This window comes from Grammomys surdaster, unplaced genomic scaffold, assembly GCF_004785775.1.
Source record: "Grammomys surdaster isolate TR1022 unplaced genomic scaffold, NIH_TR_1.0 65, whole genome shotgun sequence".
Taxonomy (NCBI): domain Eukaryota; kingdom Metazoa; phylum Chordata; class Mammalia; order Rodentia; family Muridae; genus Grammomys; species Grammomys surdaster.
Window position 1 is genome coordinate 8,474,865 of NW_021604567.1, and position 22,052 is coordinate 8,496,916.

The following is a 22,052-nucleotide window of genomic DNA, read 5'->3' on the forward strand; positions in this document are numbered from 1 at the left end:
TACACATGAGTTTACTATTTAGGCTGAAAACATTTGGCCAGGAAGTAAATTAGAAATATGTGTTTGGTTGTTTGTACATAAGTAATTACCATGTAATTACCCATTTAAATTCACAATTCAATTCTAGCCATATTGAGTCAAGTTGCAGTAGCATTATGCTAAAGGCTTTTAGATATTTATATTATACAGAGAAATACCACATGACAAATTATCATTAATGTTTACCACTTTTTCCAATGTTAATTATAGGTAAACATAATCTACTTTTTTATTTATAATGCATAGCTGATATTTCTTGTGAAGTATATATCAAAATTTATGTTACTTGTGCTTAATGCTTTGCTTACATTATCTGCCAGTTTATTCATAACTATGCAAATATTCATGATAAGAACTATTTATGTTATTGAGCTGTTTCATTAACTCATATATATATTTAGTAGTAAAAATAAAATACCTCATGATGAATTTATGATTAATATTTAAGAAACTCCCAAGTAAACCCATTTTTGTAAATATGAAATACAGAAGCCATGAGATTTTAATTGTAGTCATAGAAAAACTAATATTGAACATCTCACCAGGCAATTATTAATCTACAGTAAATCATGTATAATAATGTGGCTAACATTCTGTCTCTGGTGCTCATAAGTGTGTATTGTTATTTTAGCAAATCATTTTGTTGAGTTTCTGCTTATGATCATGTTAAACAAAATCTATTTTGAGAAAATCCCATGTTAAAGTTACTTTATGAGAAGAATACATAAAAATAAAATTTTCTTTATGTCTTCATTCACATGAAAACTAATGTCTTAATGTCATTTTGATAGCAGTGTAAACTATTTTATTCAACTATATCTGAGGTATAAAATGTATTTTCTCATCAGTATTTCCTGTTTCTAGTTATTATTAATAAAAATTTTCTCAACCCTGTTATTAATAAGATGTTAAGCATATGGTTTTTATTCCAAGGAAATATAATATAATATTTCTTTGGACATTGATTCTTGCTCTTACTCTTGAAGTAATAAATATCAAATAGCAAAATATTACTGGGAAAGTTTTCTTTATAACTAGTGGGTGATGTAGTTATTAAACTAATATGTTCATCTAAAAATGAATACATCTCTTCTTCAAATGTATTCTTAGGTCTAAGTCTGTATCCTCTGAGGAGTAATATCCTTGCCAAAACACACACACACACACACACACACACACACACACACACACACAAGAAGATTTTATGGAGTTGCCCAGGAAGTAGTAATATTTTCCAATTTCTCATTACAAATCAGAAGAATAACTTACTTAAATGACATTTAACAATGCAAATTAGAATGTCTCAATGGAAACATACATAAATACACTTTGGAGACATCAATCTTTCCATATGTCTAATTAACTCATAATTAATAGGAAAAATTCTACAGAAGAAAGAATACCTGAAAAGCTCATCCAAGCATTTGAAAGAATGATATAGAATTACATATAAAGTCATGGACTGAAATTCAGAATATTAATAATGAATGTATAAAACTAGAACAAAATTAATATTTTGTATCTAACAGTCAAAAATTAAAACCACTGAAGACAGACTGGTGTGGAAGCTTTACTCGCTAGATTATAATTGCAATATTATTGGTCAGTACAACATTAAATCAAGACCATTAAGGAATAGTTTGTGACATCTGAAAAACAAAATAAAAAAGCTTCTTAAAATGATCAAGTAGCAATTTTGCTTCATGGGGTTACATCCCATAAACTTATACATGGAAGAAGGCATATGTCATATGTATTAATAATACATATTGTATTAATAATAACAATATATATAAAAGTAGACATCTACAAAAAAAGTAAAATGGCATTATCTGATGCATATAACACAAACACATATTAAAAAATATGTATATAATGGATAAGTAATTAAATATACTAGTCCTATAGATATTAATGTATCAATTATGAGATATAAAAATGAATTTAAAAACTCTCTAATCTTATGACTGTTTATGATCGGATATATTTATATAGTATTCATTCTAAAAATTATTGTGAAATAAAATATATGATTTACTAGTACATTGTGAATGAGAAGATTTTATGAACATTATTTATTGACTTCATTTAATAAAAATATTGCATCCATATACATAAAATTTGTAATATATTTCATCGACTACAAATGTTGCATTTATGATAAATGATGTTTATGCTATATTTGTACAGAAAAATAGTTATCAAAGATCATTAATATAAATTAACTATGAACAAATGATCCATCTAGATCACCAGAGTTTCAAATAATAATCAGCAAATGAAGGGAGACTAATAACAGGATAAATAATTAACCAAGAAGCTGATAATTACATTAAAATTCATTCATTTTATAAGTGTTATTTTGATTGCCTTGATAAACTGAATTTTCAAGATACTTCAATTACATTTCCTATCACTGTTATTTGTCTTATAATATTTTACACTTTCCTGTATTGGTATCCATATATTCAGTGTCTTTAAAAACATTAGCTTTCAAAATGTGCTCAAATTCAATCAATTTTAGCACTGTGAGCCATTCTTCCAAAGTTAAGCTTGACAACATGTATTAGTTAAATTCGTTAAACAATGACATTGAAAACAGTTTTTCAATGTGAAACAAGTTAATGACAATTCGTACTGAATGAAGTTTGTGCTCAAATCATATGCCTGTTTCCTTATTACTCTGACAATTTAAGTCATTTAGTTAAAATAGAACTGGAACTAAGAACTAAAGGAAGAATGGTGATGTCAAGGAGGCAATTAGCAAGAGATGATCTATTGCTGCTAAAGTGAATAAAACTGCAATGATTAACTCACTTATCATTTAAAAATCAGAGATATTTACTCTCTAAAATTATATTTGAAAATAAAACATTCTGTCATTTCATAAGTTATAATCTCTTCCTTTTCAAATTTTAGTAGTTCTAAAGGAGTTGTGGGGATACATCATGTTTTTTGTTTTCATTCATATACATAAAGACTAGATTGTTATTTCAATTTTATCCCCTTTAAAACTTTGTAGTTCAATACAGGAAAATTATATGATAAATCTTTAACTTAATAAAGCTAATGTCTCAAAAAAATGAATCCAATGAAATTTAAAACACACACACACACACACACACATACACACATACACATGTACACACACAGAGAGTCACACACATTTGATCATAGAATTAAATACTAGAATGTAGGTTTATTAATAAAAATAAAAATTATTACATTTACATTATAGTAAAATAAAATATGGATAAAATTTTTTTCAAGTATTTTACAAACTACTGACTTATTTTTTTCATATATAATCTTAATAGCCTTCATGGTTGCATTTGAAAGTGGCAGCTTTGCCAGACTATTAGATCTTGTAAACAGGACTCTCAATATGGGACTGAAAGTATGGTACAATGACATGACATTGTAGAATATTTTTATTTCTCCTTTTCCTCTATAGTAGAAACTTGTAAAAAATTAGAGGGAGTGTCCATATATAACTTGATCATTAGTCTTCCTGGCAGTGTCCTTGGTGCTCCCAACTCCCAGAAAACAATTTTCTCTTCTCATTTATGCATTTTGCATTCTATAAACGAAGCTTACAAATCAGTCTGGAGAGCTTTCTTTACTGCTGGTCTCAACAGCAATTGTATGAAATGTATCATTTAATACATATTAAATCATATCATAGATGATAATGATAACTATTAAAGTTCATAATATTCATGAAACTAATGTCCCTATACATAACTTCCATTAGGTGAGGATTGAGGAACAGTATGTTTGAGTAGTGTCTATGTTTCTTACCTCATGGCAGTAAGTATTCAAAACAATGCTCAAACTAGTTCACCTTAAATTTTGACTATGTCTGTGAGGAAGATAGGTATATTGTCTCCATGAATTTTTAGGAAATAAGTGTATAAAACATTTTTGGTGGCTAAGAAGATCAAAACATACATACTGTGAAAACAGAGGACAAAGATAAGGGATAGGGACAATTAAATGTTGATTTAGAGGAGGCATAAGATAATGGTAGAGGGTGGGGAAAGTGTCATAAAAAAACTATAGATGTATTGAATGAACTTATAAAACACTACTACTTTATAAAGTAACTAGAAATTGAAAGTCTGTACAATTTTTTTTTTTAAACAGGAAGACTCTACTCGAGTTGATACTACCACTAAAAGAAACTATAAAGTATTAAATAAAAGTTACTGTGGCCAGTGGGGGATGCCTCGTTGTGAGATAGCCATTAGAATGCTGAGTAATGACTGTACAATAATTACATTCCCTATATGTTTAAGTTTGATCATTTCTTTAAATTGAAAATGCTGCTCTTTATAAAATAGAAGCTTTGTTAGGATTTAAATAACTTTGTTTTTAAAAGTTTCTCTTTTCTAGTACATACACATTTTTATTTTAGAAATACAAAAGGGTAAGGGAGAAGTATATTACTGAAGCCTAAAAATTCAGTTCATGCTTCATTCACTACAGCATGGAAAATACAGCACAAAACTCTTGGCAGATACACTAGGGAATCCCACTGTCAACAAATGTGTCTCAGAATCAATCACCAAAGAACTTGCATCATATCTATGGTCACAGAGCTGAGTAGCATTGAATTTCTAGAACCGTAGCAAAGCAGCAGCAAGAAGGCTTTCCATTATCTAAATTGTCTTAGTTGACTTTGTACTTTACTTTTTTTTTAACTTCATGTCATGGAGGATTAGGAAATAACCCAGTATTTCACTTTGTGAGGATAACAGAAGCCATATGAGGCCATATCCCTCAAGGCCACTTATTATTTCTGCTTTATTACATTAATTTATGTTACAGTGTAGCATAACTGAGCTTCTGAACTTCTGAGTCTAGTGAAACTACTTTATAAATTTATCAAAAGAAATTTTCTAGAGCAAATTTTTTCTTACTGTACTGTGTGTCTTGGTCATATTGCTCAGGTTCTTTATCATGAGTACCTGAGACAGCACACTTTACATTTCAATATTCTACTTCTGGAATATACACTCTTAGATTCCTATATATCCCTCTAGCTAAATTTCTAGTATTCAGTATGCCTCCTTTTAGAGTTTTATATTTTCATCTAGGTAATTGTATAAGAACTTTCTATGACTTAAGTTTACATCTGCCCACTTGAAGGATGTCGAACCAGGATTGATATTCCCATACACCCGGATTCCATCTCCACTATCCCCAACCTTTTTCTTTCCTTTTCTTACTGAAACACAGGTCAAAGTCTTCAGGAAGTCTCCACATATGGAGGTTGCAAAAATTGGATCTGCAGAATGGAATCCACCAGTCATGGTTGCACCATGCTAGCCAACCTTAAAACTCATTTTCAGCTTTCCATCAGTGATCCATGGAATGAATGTTGGCAAACCAGAGTCATGGCTAAACTTGACCCCAATGGCTATGCTAGATAACTGGTAGCTGAGCTGCACATCTTCCTTGAGCTTGTTCCTGACTCCATATCAGTCTTTACCCATGCTAATATCATCCAACATGAAAATCAATCTCAGAAGAAACTGTAAGCTATCCTCTCCTGGTTACATTACATCCAATTTACAGAGAACCTTTTTTCCTTAACAACCCACCCCAATTCCTCTCAATGCTTTTTCTATGCTTCTTTCTCTCTCAAACATTATTAGCAGTCTTTCCCATTAATATTTCCCTTCATGACCTCCATGGACCCCTTCCCACAAGAATAGCACAGAGCATTCCTCTCTTTGATCTATCCCCCCTCTTTGCCTTGTAGGGCCTTCCTCAAAACCCCATCTTACATGTGCCCATGGTGGCATCACCATCACAAAATCAGTAAGTGTTAACCCTCCTGTCCTCCTCTGGTGCAAAGGTACTTCAGGTGCCTTATTAACCCTCATTTTCAAGGCTCCTACACCCCTATGATTGTTGTTCCCTAGGCTTATACACATGAACCTGAAGAACTCACCTTATAGATGGGAGGAAGGAAAAAGAAGAGAGAGATCTTCATCCCTCTGCTCATTGGACTAGGCCTTGCTGTCTCACTTGGTGCTACAGGAACCCTGGAGCAGCTCTTGTCCAAACACAACATCTGGCCAGTGACTTACAAGACAAACTTGACCAGGCAATGGTCTCCACTACAGAATGCATTGAATCTCCTCGATGTCAGATAACCTCCTCAGAAAGAATTGCTATCCAAAACAGGAGGGCCCTAGACTTGCTGACTGCTGAACAGGGAGAGACTTGTGTGTTTTGCTGGAAGGATGAATGTTGCTTCTATGTCAATACATCTGGGCTAGTAGAACAAGATATACAAATGCTCAAAGAGTTCCGGGGGAACCTCGGGGCATGCTATACTCCCAACACCCCATACCCTTTGGTACTCTTACCCATTGGTAGCCTGGATTCTTCCCCTCCTTGGTCCCATAATAGCCATTGAAACTTTGCTTCTCTTGGTATCCTTCCCCATTCAGTTTCTAAAGCAGCAGATGAGCAATCAGGTCTTGGTTCAGTATCAAACTATTCCCAACATAAGAGACAGTTATTCTGATGACCCCTCTCCCCTATAAAAGGAAAGGGGGGAGTTTGGGGCAGTGGGCTGTGAGAGGCAGCTGTGTACCTGGTCAAGCAGGCTTTGAACCCCAGAGACCTTCAGGGACAGTAGGAATTTAGCCAGGCTCCTGGGCCCCTGGCTCCTTTCACATAGCTACAGACCCCAATACCCACACAGAGATGTCTGGTAAGGACAGTGCCCCAAGCCCTCCCACATGTAGATATGGTCTCCCCGAGCTCTCAGACCAAGCCAATAGGAGGTACCTACTGCCAGACCCTGACCCACCCCAAAACTGTATATAAGAATCCTATCCAGAAGGAATCAAGGTATGTGAGAATTACTTCATCATCTGAGTGCCTCTGTCATAAGAGCTGTAACACTATCACTTGGGAAAAGAGCTGCTCTCCCTAAACTGCTTCAGGAGCTTCCCCGGACTCCTTGATGGCTGGTCAGCTTCTCACCAGCTCAGGCCTGCCTGACTCAGTGCAGAGGTACAGGTGCAGCACCTTGGAGCAACTGGGATGGCGACAGTGGAGACAGAAGAGGCAACAGCCAAGGCAGCAGAGGTGATTCTCCTCCCTGCTCATATTCTATCCACTTTGTCTAAACCCTCATACCTAATCAGGCCAGAGATATTCTTGAAAAGCCTCCAGTACTCAAGCCCACACTTAATGAGCACTTCACCACCCATGACATAGTCTCTAGAATACTATGAATACTTGCTCTTTGGCCATTTTTCTACTTTGCTGCACATTCACACTTCAGATTCTCTCAACGTGACACTGTTGTGTATTATACAAACTCATTCTTCTCCTTTACTTAGGTAAATACAACTGCAAAACTCATTCTTCAATCTCTTCTTGCTATACTTTGATGTCATGGCTAAATACTCTTAAAGATATCTTTTTTATTTGTTTTGTTTTTGACATATAATATCTCTCTTATGTGACTATGGGTGTCCTGAAGTATTCTATGTAGACCTAGCTGGCCTCAAACTCACAGTGATCTACCATCCTCTGTCTCTGAGGGCTGGAAGTAAAATGTATTTCACCAAACTCTGTCTAAATAGTCTTGATCTATCTACCCCTTTTCCATTTTCATATCCACAAATTAGTTTGCTATACATTATATTCATTTAGATGGATATTAAGTATGATGATTATATGATGATAATAATAATAACTCCTATATCATTTTAATGTGAGCAAATATTATTTCCAAGAAATTCATAATTTTAAAAGATGGGACTCAATTAGGTAAGATAATTTTTTGCAATCTATTATATTTTACTTTTGATTCTATTTATTTAATTTATTTTTATAGTCCTTCATAAATAGTCTTCACTTTCAAGTTGACCTGGAAATAGTCTAGTTTTGATAATGGAGTCATTATTACATCATACTGAAAAGCATGTCTGTATTCTTTTAAACCTTTAAAAGTTGAAAGAGTATAAACTTCCAACAATCATCTAAATGCAGCATTATATTTAAAACAAATTTAAAAATGCTTACACAATCAAAATGCTAAAGCAATGTTCTATAGAGATACACATATTTAGAGGTCAGTTTAATACAATGTTCACTTATCCAACAAATGAGACTTTGGTGTCCAGATCAAATAATCTTGGCAGAAGTTACAGTACCAAGAAATTATTCCCTCCTTTGATGTTGGCCATAAATCTTATTTGATAGATTTTGCTTATGAATTTCTTACCCAAGCACAGGAAACATTGTAAAAATGAATAAAGAAGGATCTAGAGGCCTGGGAACATTGCCTGACCCGAGCAAGGTGTTTTGGCCATGACAGGACAGTCAGTATGGTTACCTTCACAAACCTTATAAGATCAAGCCATTGAATGTTCTAATACAGCACACGTAAGGTTCAAGACCCCCAACCCTAACTCAGGTTCTATTAGCAATGGATGGGGGTTTGTTGGAGCAGGTTGAGAACATTTCCTTTAAATATTTGAGTCCCTGGCAACTTGAACATGATTCAGTGGATGTTCCTATGCCCACAAGTGCATAAGCAATGAAGCCTGGATTCCATACCTTTAAAAATTTAACAAAAGAGGACATGAAGTTGAAAAGGGGTAGGAAGATATAAGGTGAATCTTGAAGAATCTAGTGGAAGACAAGTTTGACTATACTAACAGTACTTTGTATGAAATTCTGAATTAATAAAAAATAATTAGCAAAATGCATTTTCCATTAGCCTATAAAAAATGAACATGTACGAATGATAACTTTATCTTCAAAAGAGAAGGCAGAAGCATACAACTGTAAAGGAAAAATTCTGAATATGAGAGTGCAAAATTTAACCACTGAATTATATATATTCAAAAGCATTCATATAGACAGTTGTTTGGCATTTGAAGTTAAAAAGTGAAGACATTTAAAAAGATAAGTAGCATTTTGACTAGATTTGGAAGACCTTTACTTAATGTAGTTATTAACAAACTGTTGAATCATATAGCAGGTGGGAATGTTTATATTTATATTTTGAAATTATTTGCAAAATATGGAGTATTAAATAAAAAGGTATTTTTTGTCAGAGAAATAATTAGTAAAAATTAATACTTTAAAGTGTAAACTAATAATGTTTGATGTATAATGAAAGCACAGAAAGTAAAATCCGTTCTCATGAATTGGTCAAGGAACCCTGAACAAAACATGTCTGAATAAGATGACTCTAAAGGTTATAAGCAGCACACAGCAGTTATCTAAGATTTCACACTGAGAACACAGAAATCTAAAAATAAGAGTCGTACACTCAGAAATCACGAGTAAATCCATGCATATTTTGGAAGGAATATAGATCACAAAGGTATATCACAAGGCTAGAAAATGGGGACAAACCTAAACTGCTTGTGCTAGGAGAAGGAATTTAAATTTTATACTGAAGTACTCAGTTGTTTTTGACATCATGTCAGAAAATGTCATGTTTTTCAAATGTGCTTATATATAACTCTGGCCAATCCAGAGCTCCCAGCGAGCAAAATCACGCTCAGGTTGAGGGTTTACTAGTTTCACTTGCAGAACCCTGGATCTTGCAGGTACTGCAGGCAGGAAATACAGTTCATTAAATTCTGCCTTAAGGGTTCCTGAAACTATGTCTAAAGATGTTAAAGCAACATAGTGTGCTGAGACAAATGATGAATTCAGTTCATATTGTAAAAATGTCAAGATAGACACTGTCAGTGAGCAAAGCACAGTTTTATATGCAAAACTTGTAAAAATAACAATAACAACAATTAACATAATTATATGTGAATATACTGTTTTTTTTTAATTCTTCCAACTTCTGACTTAATGCATTGGCACATTTTAATAACTATTAGAAGCAATTTATAAAAGGGTGGAAATAGTTTGTTCTCATTTTAAAATAATGTTCTTACTAAATGGAATATTGTACAAAACATATGTAAACATACAACATTTTCTATTATTGACTGTAAAATGTAATGTTTTACTATTATAAAAATAATGAAATATGGCCACAGACTAGATTCTGTCCATCACCCACACTGATGTTTATGGTTATATTTTGCTTGATGTTAAAAAAAATGAATAAGACAAGATTTCATGACTTGAACAGGAAAGTTAGAATTTGAATAGGAAAGTGCTGCTATTTAAGGGCAAGGTGAAAAGTAATAATTGGCAGAAAATTCTAGGTTACATCACTTGGAATCTTGAAATGTTCACAGATATATAGGGTGCTGGTTCTTTGTGGTGAATTCTTCTCTTTCTTCCTTCTTTCATTTCTTCATCTGTTTCTTCTTCTCATTCTTCATCCTTTTTCCTCCTTCCTGCCTCCCTTCCCCCTCTCTCTTCTTTTCTTCTTTTCCTTCCTCCCTTCCTTCTCTTCCTTTCTTCCTTGCTTCCTTCTTTCCTTTCTTCCTTTTTCTTTCCCTTGCTACCTCACTCCCTGCCTCATTAGCTCCTTTTCTTTTTTCTTTATTTTCTTCCTCTGCCTCCCTTCCTCCCTTCCTCGTTTCCTCCATCCCTTCCTTCTTTCTTCCCTTCCTTCCTCCTTTCCTCCCTCCCTTCCATCTTTCCTTCCTTTCTCTCTTCCTTTTCCCTTCTCCCCATTGATCCATCCATCTCTCCCTCCATTCTTTCTATTTGTTTTTGTTTTCTATTAAAGACAAGAAAAGAGGAGTTCCTTTAATGTGATCATATTTGGAAGAAAGACGAAGACATTCAGTGAACTTCAACAATCCAAACCTCTGATCCTGATTTGAAATTAAAGTTTAAATTATTAGCTAAGAACATACAGGTAAGGACATTCACATCTAGGCAGTCCAAGGGAAAGTATAGTGATGATCACCCAGAACCAATCATTACATCATTCTGTAAGGAGTCTGACAAATTTTTAGAGAAATATCTTTCTAGGAAAAAAAGTTTCCCCCTGATCAATGCCTTTTCTTTACCCCAACATGTGATTGCTAGGGAAATTCTCATTTCCTTGGGGGTTAGAATAACCAAACAGTCAGATTGAGAGACAGAAGTATTTCCTTAGAACATCTTCATTTCTTCCAGGCCCATTACAATTCATCACTTTTTGTTGTTTTAAAACTTTAATCTTGAGATCGTATACTTATATTATGAAACTACTTTAATAACAAGATAAATAGGCATCACATATGGAAGATATTCATTCAATTAGTTCCAAGCAGCAATACATGAGAACTTTTCAAATCTGAGAATCATGATGAAAAAGATCAAATCCATGATTTGCCCAATTAAAAGAAGCTTCATTTTGGGGTGCTGGTGAGACTGGCCAGTCAGCTGCCTCTCCTTAAGTCAGGATGTGAGAGAGCAGCAGCTGCTGCTGGTTTCTTGGTATACCATTGATAGGAGAGATAAGATATTTAGAAATGCTAGAGATTTGTCTGTTATACATTGTTGAAAGATAGAATGAAAATGTGGAAACAAGGACAAGACATACATCATGTAAATGGTGTTACATACAGTTTGTATCAGCTCTAATAAATTAGCTCTTAATTACAAATAGACCTTAATTAACAGTTCTTAATATAGGACAAGCAGGAATTTTTCTTTAATTAGAATTTAGCACAAGACAACTGAAACATCTTTATTACAAATACAAAATTAACTTGCAAGCAATTGATGTAGAATAAACATAAACTTATATTTAACTGTCTTAATTACAAACAAGAACTTTTTATTCTATATTTTATTTATTTACATTCCAGAGGGTAGCCCCTTTCCTCCTTACCCCTGTTAACCCCCATCCCATCCTTTCTCCTCCTTTTTTGCTTTTATGATGTTTAAATTACATGTAAGTATTAAGATCAGGTCTAGGTTTAGAAACTAGCAAGACAATAGATGCAAATAGTCAAGGAATAAGCAAGACAATAAACCCAGATAGTTAAAGAACAAGCAGGACAACAAACAGAGTCCTGTGATCACTCCTGTGATCACTATTTCTAAGGGCTATCAGGATGACCAAAATATCTGATCCTATTTCCCTGTCCTAATCCAAAGTCATTTTCATACCTGAAATTACTTCATTGTTTTAGGTTAGGATTTAGATTCCTGCCTGAAATTACTTCTTTGTTCTAGTCTAATGTCAGATTCCTTCCTGCAGTCCATTTCCTTGTTTTTGACCAATGTCAGATTCCTGCCAGGCAGCCCCAAAAGCTCTCCATATCTCCCCCGTTTTTAATTGCATAAACTAGACTGAGCCTGTCTTTGGTGGTTCTGAAAAGAATTCCTTCCATATTCATCATGGAATATGCATTATCAAAAGCAATGCACACCTGTCTTTGGTTGTTAAAAGTCTGTGAAGAATCTTACTTGTCCTTGGCTTGCAAGCCTGTTAAATTAATAAATCTGTCTGGGGGTCAATTTTCAGTTTCAACTCATGTACTTTGGCTGCCAACATGCTGTTGTTGTTAGAGACAAGCTTTAACACTCTAACATGATGGGATAGGCAGGAGTAAAAGTATTCCCAGGACAAAATGGGCTAGCATGATCAAGCTATATATGCCATTCTTGAAGCTTGACCAAAATGGAAATACTGACCTCAAGCCATGGATAATTTTATCACCATTATCTGCAGCAGCAAAGCTCAGCAGCATTCTTTAAATTCATAATCTCACTATGCAAAGTTAAAACATACAGAGAGGTGTTAGAATTATGACAAATATCCTACAAGTGTCACTAAACTTTTTTCTAATTATAATGAGTATCATTTTAAATTTTAGAAGTAACACAAGTCCAATGGTATTTGGCTTGACACTCGAGATGGCTCCTAACTCTTAAACCTTGAACCTCCTTCCAATAGTTTGAATAGGATATAGAGCACCAATCTGTTGTTCCACACACGCATATCTATCTATCTATCTATCTATCTATCTATCTATCTATCTATCCATCCATCTATCCTCTTATATACTCAACACATTAGTAACATTTTGTTTGCTAAATGATTAACAAAAGAAGCTGTCATAACTTCTTGTGTTAAAGATATTGCAGAAACAGTGGTACTAGCAATTAATGTAATTAAAGCTGTTATACCAGCAATAATCACAAACAAGAACTTTTAAACTCAAAACTATATTATTCCCGTTTTAGTCTCAAAAACCATTTGTCGTAAGTTCCTAGGCTTTAGTTAACTTGGGAAGGGTCTGCAGTTACTTATTTCTTAGTATTTTACTTTCAGACATTATACATTGCGAATGTATTTGATAAACTCTTATTTAAAATGGCCAAAAGAAATTCCTATTTGACAAATATTTAGTTACTTATAATTTATGAATCTTCACAAATTTAAATTTTGAATACAACTCATACACCATATGTGAGGTGTATATCTGTGTGTTTTTCTGTCTATAGGTTTAGTTTTTTCCAAATCTTCTTTTAATAAAGGTTTTTAAATGCTTTACTTTCCCTTTTAGCCCACCATCCACCAGAGGTAGTTGAAAGGAAAGGTTCATATAGAAAGGAGGAGGTGGACCTTTGTAGAAATAGTTCTTTGGAGCAAAGCTAATCTGTGATGTCAGAATATTGTCAGTTCAATTCACAGTAATCAGCTGTGGCAGTTAGATTCACTTGCAAACACCAATCACGAATCAGCAAATGTCAGTTGATCCACAAGAAACCTTGATGCTCTGCAGTGTTTGTGGAAGCAGTAAGAAGCCACTAGAATACCACCAGAAGTTATTTGGAGCTTTTCTCTCTTTGAAGTCAAAACAAACAAATGACCAGTAAAGAAGTTTAAGGCAAAACAATACTGTATAGCATCTTCAGCGAAGAACAGCATCAGCAAAGCCCAACAATGCTCATCAAAGAATGATAAGTTATACCAATACCACACAGCATTGTCCACTGTCTGTTGGGTTATACTCATATCCTTTCCAAACAACATGAGTTCTCTCAAGCATTAATTCTATCAAAACATCACATACCATTTTCCATGGACCTTTCAGAAACATGCTATGTGTCTGTTCTCAGCAAAATACCCTCCCGTGTGTCTGCCTCATCAAAACCATCCTCTCATAAGATGGTTTCCAGAAAAACATCACCTAATACAACTGAGTCTCAAAAATAACCAGAAATTTCCACTTGTGCATGTGTGTGTGTGTGTGTGTGTGTACGTGTGTGTCTGTTTTATCAGCACTAACTCAACAGCTTTGTCTCTTCTATATCAAATAGTTCCAAGAAAGTCATATGTATTGCACTAGATAAAGATAATTTTCCCGAGTGACTGAGTGACTATGAAATTCTTTGATCTCTACAGGCTAGACACAAACACGAAACTTTGAGGTCCACTCCTTCATGAGCACATATTTGTAACTATATGTCAACAGGGAGCTATGACTTGTTTAGTAGATTACATTATATTTATTCTAAAAGAATTTGATAGCCAATCCTGTTTCTGAGAAACACCACATCAAAATCTTTGCCTTTGTACTGTATCTGCAAGGAAGGAAACCACAGACTTGTGTGGAGGTAGAGTTCTAGTGCCATATTTTGTGTGTGATACAACAAGTGGTCTTCCATATTTAATAGCTTGCTGATATTTTGCCCAAAATTCAGGTATTTGTCTAAGGAGAGAAAGATTTTCAAATGATTGCCCACATGAGGTTTGTAGCAGTGGTCTGCCCACAAAGTCCCTTTTACATACAATGTTTTTAAATAATATTCTTTTCCCTTACCTAGGTCCTTCTAAATGCTCAAAAACTCCATTCCTGCTACCCTGTCTCCCTATATAGCCAAAATCTCTCCCTCCCTCCCTCCCTCCCTCCCTCCCTCCCTCCCTCCCTCCCTCTCTCCCTCCTTCCCTCCCTCCCTCCCTCCCCCCTCTCTCAAAAACAGAAACAAGATAAAATGTGCAAATGTCAGTATGTAAACATGAGGCTATAAAAATACCTAAAATAAACACTAAAAAAATGTACAAAACTACACTCTCACTTTCCCCTGATATTTGAGCTTTAAGTCATGGAAAATAGCATTTCTAAAACCATACATTCTCAGAACGACAGATTAATAGAGCTTGACAGAAGCTTAGAAAATCATCTCTGAGCACGCAGCCTAGAGGCTGCACATGTCTAACCCATCTAGAATGGTTCATTGTCTATTCGTCTCTAGAATATCTCAGAATGTAGACACCATTACCTATGCTGCAAGTTTCACTCTCAAAGTCTAAAACTTTCTCAGTCACCCAGGAGAAACAGGTTAGGTTTTAACAAAAGTTTAATGTATCTTTTTATTAAAATTATTTCAAGTCTACAGAATAACCTCTCCTTTTTTTTTTTCTTTCTCTTGTGTGTTTGAGGGAGAGGTACTTAACAGAAGAAAGACAAATAGACAGAGCCAGAGGTAGTGGTAGTTCTAGTGTGAATCATAGGGGAAAATATAAAACATTTTCATCAAACTACATTATTATGCAGATAACTATGTCATATTTTGACAACTGGATTCTACTGTTTGATATTTTATGCACTCAGAGTCTTATTATTATAAACCTCTTTCAACATTCTGTAATGGGCTTTGTTTGCATTATTTCACAATCTCTAAAAACATATTGCCTTTGCATATACTAATACTTCAGCTGATCATTATTTAACATTTTGCAGGGAACAGTGCATTCTATCAAATATTGTTAAGAAAAATAATGATAGTCTATCGTAAGGAAGAGGTATCCAGGTTTCTGTATGCAAGCATTTATTTAACAAATTGTAGGCAATTTAATATGACTATTCATTTGCTTTTTCATTTTTCCACTTATTTTTATTGGATATTTTATTTATTTACAATACAGATGTCATCCCCTTTCCCCATTTCCCCTCCCTAGAAACCTCCCATCCCATCCACCCTCCTCCTTTATGCTTTTATACCATTTTGATTACATGTATGTATTAAGGTTAGTTCTAGGTTGAGGGTCTAGCAATACAATAGATGCAAATAGCAAAGGAACAAGCAAGACAATAAACACAAATAGTCAAAGAAAAGCCAAGTTTATTTGCTTTTATCTAATCATGAAAATAGCTTCTGTTTCTGAACAGAAATGTGTGGGTTCCCTTTAGAGGTAGTTCACTGGAGAAAATGAGATAGACAAGCATATCAGTGTTCAGCTCCTTTGTGTTATTTTTAAATAAAATTATGATATGATGATCTGGGCATTTGTTTTGTATTCTAGGAAGTTTTCACTGCTTTTTCTGTATCATGTCTGACAATATAACATTCTGCAATGTACCTTTTGTTTCTAATATGAGATTTTTATTTTCTTCCATTTTAGTAGTGAGCTACTATTCCTACTAGGAAGAGTATAGATAGATAAGAAGAAAAACAGGATTTCCCCTACAGGTGATGTTTAGAAAAATTTATCTCAAATAATTTCAGTTACTAAATAACTACTAAAATTTGCCATTCCTCAAAATGCTAAAATCCTTTCCTTTCTAGAAAGAATAAACTCTAGCATTTTCAAATATGCATTTGCAAACAAAAGAGCCGCATGTATTCTTTTGTGCCAGTAACATGACAAAGTGAATATGATTATGGAATTGGTAAAATATTTTCTTTGTGGATTTTGTATCTAAGCAACATTATGTAAAACCCTTTTATTGCAGTGTGAATTTAGTATGTAGAAACAGGGAACAGCAGGTTTCTTTCTCCCTTTTTATAAAAGCCAAGAAATAAAATGTAATCAGTTTCAGTGTGATAGGTTACAATAAGGTTAAATTTCCTGACATCACTAGTTAAAAATAACATTATTCTTATGAAACTATTAAATTACTATTTAAGATAGTTTAGGATTTTTACTGCATATTATTTAACATGTACTCTAGTTTGTGAAATGTTCTTCGTTTTATTCATTAACAATCTTTTAAGATATGTATATTGTCACAAAGTCTCTGTCTCTTTGTTATTGAAGGGACAAATGAACACTCCCTGGTAAAATGTTTCAAATAAGTAAATAAGTGAAGAATTACAAACTTTAAGATTAAAAAAAAAACATATGGAAATATTTCACCACTGAAGGATCATCCTAAACTTTAAAGCTGCTCAATCTCATGCAAAAGTATGAAAGTTCATTGCTTCAGTATACATTCAGTGATTTTACATTGAGGAAATGCCTCCATGAGATCCAGCTGTAAGGCATTTTCTCAATTAGTGATCAAGTCGGGAGAGCCCATTGTGGGTGGTGCCATCCATGGGTTGGTGGTCCTGGAATCTATATGAATGCAAGTTGAGCAAAGCTGGGGAAGGAAGCCAGGAAGTAACATCCCTCCATGCCCTCTGCATCAGCTTCTGCTTCCAGGTTCCTGCCCCATGTCAGGTCCTGTCCTGATTTCCTTTGTTGATGAACAGCAGTGTGGAAGCGAAAATTGAATAAACCTTTTTATCCCCCCACCAAAAAAAAAGCCATAGTGAATGTATAACAACATAATAACATACTCCATAAAATTTAATATAATTATAAAAGTTTGAGGTTTTCTTTAAAACAAAAAACTATTATCCTATTATTTATTCAATGAAATTAGGAATCAAAAGACATGAATCAGGTATCAGTGTTGTTTACGTTGCTTTCCATGAACAAGGTTTAATAAACAGGGCATCCTGGTATAAAGATTAGAGCCAATACACAATTAAAACATTTTATCATTTCTGTAACAATTATAATCCTGCATGTATACTAGAAATTTCAGTGAACTACATCCTTTATGAATATAAAAGCTAAGTCTCCCTGTTACATCAATGAGAATTTAGATCTATATTTTCAGTAAGAACACAGGATGGAAGAATATGTAAGGTTTGCAAGTGAGTGTAAGAACATAAGAAAATGCAATTGATAGAAATATGAAAAAAAATCAATGAGATGTTTATTACCAAAACAATACAGAATATATATGCTCACGAAAATGTCTCAGATAAAATTATTTTTGAGGAACTGATTCTTGGTTTAAGGGGGAAAAACAAAGAAAAATAAGAAAGGAATATTATCAAATGTGATTAGGAAATGCATTAACATTTGTATCCATCCTCTGTGTTCAGGAATTTAAATTAAGTTTAATTATAAGTGCTGGCAGGCATAAGCAATTATGAAACTAAGGCATTTATTAAAGAGATGGAAAAAATAAATCATGTTAGAACACATAGTGTCAGAAAGAGAGGAATGGCTTTGTGATTAAGAGTATCAGCTGCTCTTGCAGAAGACATAAATTTAATGGCCAGGACCCACATGGGTGGTTAACAACCATTCTCAGCTCCATTTGAAAGGATCAAATATGTTATCTTCTGAGCTCTGGAGGCATGAAGCACACAGGAAGGCAAAACATACTTTGAAACAAAAATGACAAAATCTGATATAAAAAAATACAAAACAAAAATTCTTTGAAAACAACTGGATTTAAGCTGGATACATGGAGAAAATACTTAGTGAGTTAGAAAAATGAGAGGCATACGTATTTAGTATAAATTCACCTTACATTCTTTGTGAACCAAACCCAATCTTGTGATCAAGCTTGCCGAAAACATTAGTTTTACTTTAGCAAAACTGTTTCAATGATAGCTTCTCCTTCTGTGTTCCACTTCCGAACTGCAAAATCGTGTATTAACCTGTGAAGATATGCAACCTTAAATACACACTGAAAAATATGTGATATCATGAGTTCAATGAAAGTAAAAAAGAAAATTTAGAAATCTTCTGAAATGTGTAGTATTGTTTTATTTTTAACAAGAAAAAAGAGATAAGAAAATTTGATGTGTAAGAAAAAATTAAACTTGATATAAACAACATGTATTGTATCTTGCAATTACAGAAATATTTGAAAGTGGGAAGATATTTTCCTTTTTATTTTTGGATATTTTCTTTATTTAAATTTCAAATGTTATCACCTTTCCAGGTTTACCCCCCGAAAATTCCTATCCAATATCCCCTCTTCCTGCTTCTTTGAGGGTGTTCCCCCACCCACCCACTTTTGCCTCCTCTGTCAATTCCTTGACACTGGGGTATCAAGCCTTCACAAAACCAAGGATATTGCCATTCTCTGCTATATATGTAGCTGGAGCCATGGGTTCGTCCATGTGTATGCTCTGGTGGCAGAGGATGATGGTTAGTTGATATTATTCTTCCTATGGGTTCGCAAACCCCTTCAGCTCCTTCAGTCCTATCTCTAACATCTACATTTGGGTGCCTATGCTCAGGCCGATGATTGGCTGCCAGCATCTGCCTCTATATTTGTCAGGCTCTGGCAGAGCCTCTCAGGAGGCAGCTATATCAGTCTCCTGTCAACATGCACTTCTTGGCATTCACAATAGTGTCTGGGTTTGGTGATTGTATATGGGGTGGATGCCCAGGTGGGACAGTCTCTGGATGGACTTTCCTTCAGTCTCTTGTCCACACTTTGTCTTCATATTTCTTCCTTGAGTATTTTGTTCCCCCTTCTAAGAAGGATGGAAGTACCCACACTTTAGTCTTCCTTCATGTTGAGCTTCATGTGGTCTGTGAATTATATCTTGGGTATTCTGAGATTTTAGGCTAATATTCACTTATCCGTAAGTGCACACTACGTGTGTCCTTTTATGATTGGGTTACCTCACTAAGGATGATAGTTTCTAGTTCCATTCATTTTCCTAAGAAATTCATGAAGTCATTGTTTTTAATAGCTGAGTAGCACTCCATTGTGTAAATGTACCACATTTTCTGTATCTATTCCTCTGTTGAAGGACATCTGGGTTCTTTCCAGCTTCTGGCTATTATCAATAAGGCTGCTATGAACATAGTGGAGCATGTGTCTTTGTAAGACCTTGGAGTATCTTTTGGGTATATGCCCAGAAGTGGTATAGCTGGTCCTCAGGCAATTCTATGTCCAATTTTCTGAGGAACTTCCAGACAGATATCCAGAGTGGTTGTGACATCTTGCAATCCCACCAACAATGAAGGAGTGTTCCTCTTTCTCTACATCCTCACCAGCATCTACTGTCATCATAATTTTTGATCTTAGTCATTCTGACTGGTGTGAGGTGGAATCTGAGGGTTGGTTTGATTTGCATTTCCCTGATGACTAAGGATGTTGAACATTTTTTAGGTCCTTCTCATTTAATATTGTTCAGTTGAGAATTCTTTGTGTAGCAATCTACCCCATTTTTAAATAGGGATATTTGATTCTCTGGAGTATAACTTCTTGTATATGTTGGATATTAGCCCTCTATCAGATGTAGGATTGGCAAAGATCTTTTCCCAATCTGTTGGTTGCCATTTTGTCCTATTAACAGTATCCTTTGTCTTGAAGAAGTTTTGTAATTTAAGAGGTCTCATTTGTCTATTGTTGATCATAGAGCATATGCCATTCATATTCTGTTCAGCAATTTTTTTCCTGTTCCCATGTGTTAAAGGTTCTTCGACACTCTCTCTTCTATTAGTTTCAGTGTATCTGGTTTTATGTGAAGGTCCTTGATCCACTTGGACTTGAGTTTTTACAAGGAGATAAGAATGGATCAATTTTCATTCTACATGCTGACTGCCAGATGAACCAGCACCATTTGTTGAAAATGTTTTCTGTTTTCCCCTGGATACTTTTTGCTCCTTTGTGAAGTGACCATAAGTTTGTGGGTTCACTTCTGGGTCTTCATTTCTATTCCATTCATCTACTTGCCTGTGTCTGTACCAACACCATGTAGTTTTTAGCACTATTGATCTGTAATATAGCTTGAGGTCAGGAATGTTGATTCCCCCAGAAGTTTTTTTTTTTAATTCCTCACCTTTCCAAGACTTTTACCACGAAGAGGTGTTGAATATTATCAAATTATCTAATGAGATGACCATGTGTTTTTTGTCTTTGAGTTTGTTTATACAGTGGATTACCTTGATGGATTTCAGTATATGTTCTACTTTCCCTCAATTATTCAAAATAGAAAGCAAGAATATAAAAAGACAGAATTATGACTTAAAAATCATCTTCAAATGTAGCTATAAGGCCGCCCTTCCCTGGCCTAGGCAGCAGCTGCGGAGCCGCCACCCAGACCCTGTTGCACAGAAGGCAGGATCTGCAAGAAATAAATCATAATGAGTTATACAGAAAAGCCCAATGAAATAACCAAAGATGAATGGATGAAAATGCTCAATAACTTACATGTTCAACAAGCAGACAAGAACCGACTCATCATGAACTACCTAGTCACAGAGAGCTTTAAGGAAGTAGCAGAGAAATTTCAGAAGGTGTATGGGATCGAACCAAGTGTGGACCTAGAAACACTTGAGTGAATCATGTTTCAAGAGATGATTCTGAAGGGTCAGATCCAGGAGGCCATTGCCTTGATCCACAGCCTCCACCCAGAGCTCCTAAACACAAACCTATATCTTTACTTCCACCTTCAACAACAACACTTGATTGAATTTATAGGTCACTGTGAGACAGAAGCAGCATTGCAGTTTGCCCAGAAGCAACTGGCAGAGCAGGGTGAGGAAAACAGAGAATGCCTTACAGAAATAGAGTGTACATTGGCCTTGCTGGCCTTCAATAGCCCTGAGGAGTCTCCTTTTGGTGACCTATGCCACATGATGCAGAGGCAAAAGGTGTGGAGTGAAGTTAACAAGACTGTTCTGGATTATGTGAATAGAGAATCCACACTCAAGCTGACAAAATTACTGAAACTGCTACTTTGTCCTCAGAATGAGCTAGACCAGAAGAAAGTAAAATATTCCAAATGACAGATCTCAACAAAGTTGTGATTGAGTAGCCCAAGTAGATCCTGTGCATGGACCCAGCAATGTCAGTGGGCAAAGGACTATTACTCCTCCGTCTGTGATTGGCAAATTGTCACTGCAGTAGAGAACCTTTACCCCTGTGTTTTCTTTGCCTCCACCCATTGTTTAAAAGGAGAAAATGGGCTTTTTAAACACTGGCAAACCCTTGATGGAAGACACCACCTCTGCCATGCCCTGTATCCTGAGGGTTGCCCACACTGTAGTTGACTATCTTCATGCTTCTGAATTGCTA

The 22,052-nt window shown here is 34.8% G+C and overlaps 1 pseudogene; it reads left to right on the forward strand.

Moving 5' to 3' along the window:
* The first annotated feature begins 21,118 nt into the window (after nt 1-21,118).
* Nucleotides 21,119-21,801, forward strand: LOC114624254 (annotated as a pseudogene).
* The last annotated feature ends 251 nt before the right edge of the window (nt 21,802-22,052 follow it).